Source organism: Rhinopithecus bieti, unplaced genomic scaffold, assembly GCF_001698545.2.
Source record: "Rhinopithecus bieti isolate Rb0 unplaced genomic scaffold, ASM169854v2 scaffold_26813, whole genome shotgun sequence".
NCBI classification, from domain to species: Eukaryota; Metazoa; Chordata; class Mammalia; order Primates; family Cercopithecidae; genus Rhinopithecus; species Rhinopithecus bieti.
This window is the reverse complement of record NW_016812144.1, coordinates 30,943-36,721: the sequence shown is the minus strand read 5'-3', so window position 1 is coordinate 36,721 and position 5,779 is coordinate 30,943. Positions and strand designations below refer to the sequence as shown.

The 5,779-nt window shown below is 51.4% G+C and overlaps 1 protein-coding gene across 1 annotated transcript in view; it reads left to right on the top strand.

Annotated features, from left to right (window-relative positions):
• The first annotated feature begins 3,261 nt into the window (after positions 1-3,261).
• The window catches only part of LOC108544466 (uncharacterized), a 14,398-nt gene continuing 11,880 nt past the window's right edge, over positions 3,262-5,779 (top strand). Inside the window, exon 1 of the mRNA XM_017895568.1 lies at positions 3,262-3,340. The gene's annotated coding sequence lies outside the window, so the exon portion shown is untranslated. The remainder of the gene's footprint in view (positions 3,341-5,779) is intronic.

Here is a 5,779-nt window from a genome sequence, read left to right as displayed (position 1 = left end):
GGCCCTGCTAGTCAGCGCCGCGGCCGCTGCCCTCGGCGCCCCGCGACCGCTGCAAATGGGAGCGGAGCGCCTCACGCACTACGGGCGGGGAGGGCGGGCGGCCGGGCGCGGGGAGGCGCCGGGGCGTACGGGGCGGGGCCGCGCCCAACGCGATCGGCAGCCCCACCGGCCACTGGCGGTGGCGCGCTCTCGCTAACAAAGGAATCTCTGGGCCAATGGCAGTCGGGGGCGGGACCGAGGGCCGCCGAGCGCAAGGTAAGTTGTGCAGGCCGGGAAGGTGGGGGCGCCGGCATGGGACGTTCAGGTTTGGTGGACTGGCGCCGAGGCCAGCCGAGCTGACAGCTGCAGGGTCCGGGAGGGGGCTGCGGGGAAGGCGGAGCCGACCTCAGGCTGCCTCTCGGCAACCCCCTTGCTCTCAGGCTCGCCTTCCCGCGCCCATGCTGTACACCCAACGGAGGCATCTTCCCCAAGCCCAGCTCGGAGAGGATTAGTTTAGCACCTACTGTGTACCAACCAGGCCCACTCGCAGGAGTCATAGTTAGCGTCGGGAAGGGCTGGATACTGCTCCAAGGGCTCGATCATTAAAGTTTCACAACCTCTCCATTCTCATCCCCATTTTACACAGGAGGAGACTGAGGAGCAGAGAAGTAACAGCGGGTAATGTTTCAAGGGATGACTAAGAGAAGATGTCAGCGGACTTGAAGAGCTGTCAGCTCCATTAGAGGAGATGAGCAAAGGCTGACTCTCTGCCAGGTACTGAGCTAGGCATTCTTTCCCCCATGATGTGCTTGGGGAAATGAAGGTTCAAACACCTGGAATAATTTGTGTAGGATCACTCTGTTAGGAAGGGGCCGAGCTGTCACTCCCATCCTCCATTGTCCAGCCTCCTGGCCAAAAGACAACCTGGAAAAGGCTGTCAAAGGCTCAGGCAGAAGGTTGCAGGAGCCCAGAGAGGGGAGAAATGCGCTCTTTAGAAAAATTCGGGTGGCCTCAAGGAGGAGGGGGAGGTTTAAGTGGACAGTGAGAGGGTCGAGTGTGGCTGTAGGTGGAGATAGGGGAAGAAGGAGCAAGAGGGATTGGAAGAGGGCTCTATCACCCAGGCCTCGTATTCCAAGCCCAGGCGTGCACATGTCATCCCACTGGCAGCTGGGAGTCATGGTGAGTCTTTAAACAGGGGGGTAAGCTAACCCAGCCTTCACGGAGGAGGTGACATTGGAGCATGTGGTATTGGCAGCCACAGCAGCTGTTGCTCAGGGAATGGGGAGGTTTTAGGAGGAGAAGTAGCAAATGCTTCCAGAGCTGTGTACTTTTCCACCGATCATCTGGTAAATATCCCAGGGAGGTAGATTTCAACTTAGTGTAAGAAAATGCTTTTCCTCCAAAGGGAGCTGTAGGAAGGCAGATCAAAATCCTTTGGCAGCCTAAGGGGGAAAGCCCAGCTCCACCCGGCAGGACCTCTGTGGCCTTGGGCAAGTCCCTTAACCTGCCTGGTGCCTCAGTGACCTCATCTACAAAATTGGCATTAATTAATTAATGTGAACATTAAATGATATAATGCTTGTTAAGTAACATAATGTTAATTGGTGAATCTAGGCAAAAGGTGTTTATTATATTATTCTTACAACTTTTCCGTTGCTTTAAATTTTTGCAAAATTAAAAGGGGACGGAGGACTGACAATTCTGCCCTGCAGAGAATACTCAGAAACTGATAGGCGAGGTGGCCACTGGGGAGGAGAGCTGGGTGTTTGAGAGGTGACCTACTTTTAATTTTCATTGCAATCCCTTTTGTTTCTGCTGAATTTAGTATTGTGTGCATGTACAACTTGTTTTATTTATATATATATATATATATATATAAATAGGCAGCTTCAGGGAAGGCTCCTGGAGGAGGCAATGTCTAGGCTGAGTCTGGAGCTGAGTAAAACCCAGCCAGGGACAGTGAAGGCAAAGACACCTCAAACTGGGGCACCAATTATAGAGTCTCAGGCCTTGAAACCAAAGGGTGTGTTCGTGAACAGAAGCAGCTTTCTATCACTGGATAGTTCAGAGAGGAGGGAGTGACCAGCACTGAGAGGCATTGGGAGGAGTAGCGGATGGTGCAAGCCTAGCCTCTTCAGGGAGACAGGTGTGGTTTTTGTTGTTAAACAAAAAGGCTCAGGACATATCAGGAACTTGCCTGTGGTCACAATTATAGATCTACAGGTGAAGATTTGAGCCCACACAAGCCAGCACCAGAGCTGCCTGGGCCAGGGGCAGTCATCAATTTTCAATTTTTTCGGCTGACCACTTAAGTAGGGGCTGCTGATCTGGAGAATGAATCAGAGGTGAGGACTGAGAGAGCTGCAGAGGAGAGAGGGTAGCAGCCTGACTAGGATAGGGTCGGTGGGAGGCAAGGGAATGAATGTGGAAAATGTTTAGGAGGTAGAATCAGTTAGTTGTCCTCCTCTCCAAAACCCTCAAGGTAGGGTGGGGTCTTGGTTGCTACTCCATTTCCCCTGTCTAGTTCAGTGCCTGGCATAGAGCAGGGGCTCAAAAACACCCCATGGGGGCTGGGCGCGGTGGCCTACACCTGTAGTCCCAGCACTTTGGGAGGCCGAGGAGGGCGCATCACGAGATCAGGAGATTGAGACCATCCTGGCTAAACCAGTGAAACCCCATCTCTACTAAATATACAAAAATTAGCCGGACATGGTGGCAGGCGCCTGTAGTCCCAGCTACTCGGGAGGCTGAGGCGGGAGAATGATGTGAACCCAGGAGGTGGAGCTTGCAGTGAGCCAAGATCACGCCCCTGCACTCCAGCCTGGGCGACAGAGTGAGACTCCGTCTCAAAAAAAAAGCAAACTGAAAACACTCTATGGGCAAATGGATGAAAAGCCATCGTTCCACTTTGTAATATCTCCTCCAGCAGATTATGGAATCCATACCGACAGGGTCTGTGTCTTATAACCTTGAGTTCCCTTTCCAGGGGCCTAGAACAGCACTTCTCGTGAAGTTCAATACTCAGTGTAAACATGTAAAGATTCACTGGGCTGTACGCTTTTTTCACTGCATTGTGTACACCTCAATGTATAATGGTTATCTCAAATAAACAAACAAGCAAGCAAGAAAAGGCTACTTAGGTGAGCCCCAAATGCAGCTAAGTCTTGGTTTGTGGCTCTGACTGCCATCCTGGGAAGTTTTCCCTGTGTCCTGTTAGGGAGCAGAATTTACACACACATAACCAGAGGTAACCACTATTTTGATCTCCATCACCATAGATGAGTGGAATCCACTGCGAGCTGTGCCTGGCTCTTCTCATTCAACAGTGTGTCTGTGAAATTCATCAATCCACATGGCTACCGTATGTATCAGTATTTCATTCTTTTTCATTGCTGCCTGGTAGTCCCTCGTATGGAAATACTACAATTTATCTGTCCATGTTCCCGTGGATAGACATTCAGGATGTTTCCAGTTTGGGGCTATTATGAATAATGCTGCAAATATCTTTGTGCTTGTCTTTGGTGGACATAAGCACTTCTTTCTTTCTTTCTTTTTCTTTTTTTTGTTTTGATGGAGTCTCGCTCTGTCACCCAGGCTGGAGTGCAGTGGCAGGATCTTGGCTCACTGCAAGCTCTGCCTCCTGAATTCAGGCCATTCTTCTGCCTCAGCCTCCTGAGTAACTGGAACTACAGGTGCCCACCACCACACCTGGCTAATTTTTTTTGTATTTTTTTTTAGTAGAGACGGGGTTTCACCGTGTTAGCCAGGGTGGTCTCGATCTCCTGGTCTCGTGATCCGTCTGCCTCAGCCTCCCAAAGTGCTGGGATTACAGGTGTGAGCCACTGCACCTGGCCAAACATTTATTTCTATTGGGAATACCCAAGAGTGGGGATGGCTAGGTTTTAGGAAGTGAATGTTTAACCTGATGGGAAACTGCCGAACAGTCCTCCACACCTGAAAGCTGGGCGCTCATCTCGCCTTTTTTCTACTAATCATTGATAATACACTTCATCTGGAGGAATGTGTGAATGCTACAGGTTTCTAGGGCCTCCTGTGGAATTGTGTGTCTGTTGGAGTGCATGAATCTATTTCGTCGTTGTTGTTGAGACAGGGTCTTACTTTGTCGCCCAAGAGTGCAGTGGTGTGATCTGGGCTCACTGCAGCTTTGACCTCCCAGGCCCAAGTGATCCTCCCACCTCAGCCTCCCAAGTAGCTGGGACTACAGGAATGTGCCACCTTGCTTGTTAATTTTCCCGTAGAGACAGGGTCTCACTATGTTGCCCAGGCTGGTCTCAAACTCCTGGGCTCAAGAGATCCTCCTGCAGATATAAGTCACTGTGCCCAGCCGAAGAATCTGTTTTTAAAATATTTCTGCTAAGCAAGTTTTGGAAATAGTGGGTGGAGCTGTGGTTCTCAAATCCTGGGGGATTAAAAAAATTGCTACTCTGGAGGCCAGGCGCAGTGGCTCATGCCTATAATCCCAGCACTTTGGGAGGCCGAGGCAGATGGATCACTTGAGGCCAGGAGTTCGAGACCAGCTTGGCCAACGTGGCAAAACTCATCTCTACTAAAAATACAAAAATTAGCTGGTCATCATGGTGCAGGCCTGTAATCCCAGCTACTTGGGTGGCTTGAACCTGGGAGGCAGAGGTTGCAGTGAGCCGAGATTGTGCCACAGTACTATTACAACCTGGGTGACAGAGATAGACCCTGTCTCAAAAAAAAAAAAAAAAAAAAAAAAAAAAAAAAAATCCTATTCTGGTCCATTCCCAGATATTCTGATTTAACTGGTGTTGATAAAGCCTCCTCGGGGGATTCTCATACCACACAGGAGTTTGAACCACTGGATAAAGAAGGGTGGAAAGGTGAAGGCTCTGGTGTGGTGTGTCTCAGCCAGCTATTGCTACAGAAAACCACCCCACTCCACAAAGCAGAGTGGCTTGAGCACTGTTTTCTTTTCTTTTTTTTTTTTTTTGAGACGGAGTCTCGCTCTATGGCCCAGGCTGAAGTGCAGTGGCCGGATCTCAGCTCACTGCAAGCTCCGCCTCCCAGGTTCCCGCCATTCTCCTGCCTCAGCCTCCCGAGTAGCTGGGACTACAGGCGCCTGCCACCTCGCCCGGCTAGTTTTTTGTATTTTTTAGTAGAGACGGGGTTTCACCGTGTTAGCCAGGATGGTCTCCATCTCCTGACCTCGTGATCCATCCATCTCGGCCTCCCAAAGTGCTGGGATTACAGGCTTGAGCCACCGCGCCCGGCCGAGCACTGTTTTCTTATCTCTCTGGTTCTGAGAGTTGACTGGGCTCTGCCCAGCAGTCCTGCTGGTGTTGCTTGCTGTAAGTGTGGCTGCATGGTAGCTGGGTGAGGTCACTAGAGGCTGCTGGACTGAGACAGGGCTGGCTGGACCTTCGTCCTCTCCTTGCAGCCTTAGAGCCTCTCCTTTTCCCATGGCTTCCCCTTCTGCTCTGCGTGCAGCACCTCAGTGTTCCCCAGAGCAAGGAAGCAGAAGTGCCCGTCCTAAACGCCAGGCCTGGCACTTGACCGCATGCCATTAGTCAGCACACGGCACAGGATGTCCCAGACTCTAGGTGGGGGGCCCACAGGGGCATGAGCCTCAGGAGACGTGGTTCACTGGGGCCACCGTTGAGACTAGCTACCATAAATAGTAGCCATGTCATAGGAGTATTGTGAGGACGAAAGAAATGTATATGGCCGGGCGCGGTGGCTCAAGCCTGTAATCCCAGCACTTTGGGAGGCCGAGACGGGCGGATCACGAGGTCAGGAGATCGAGACCATCCTGGCG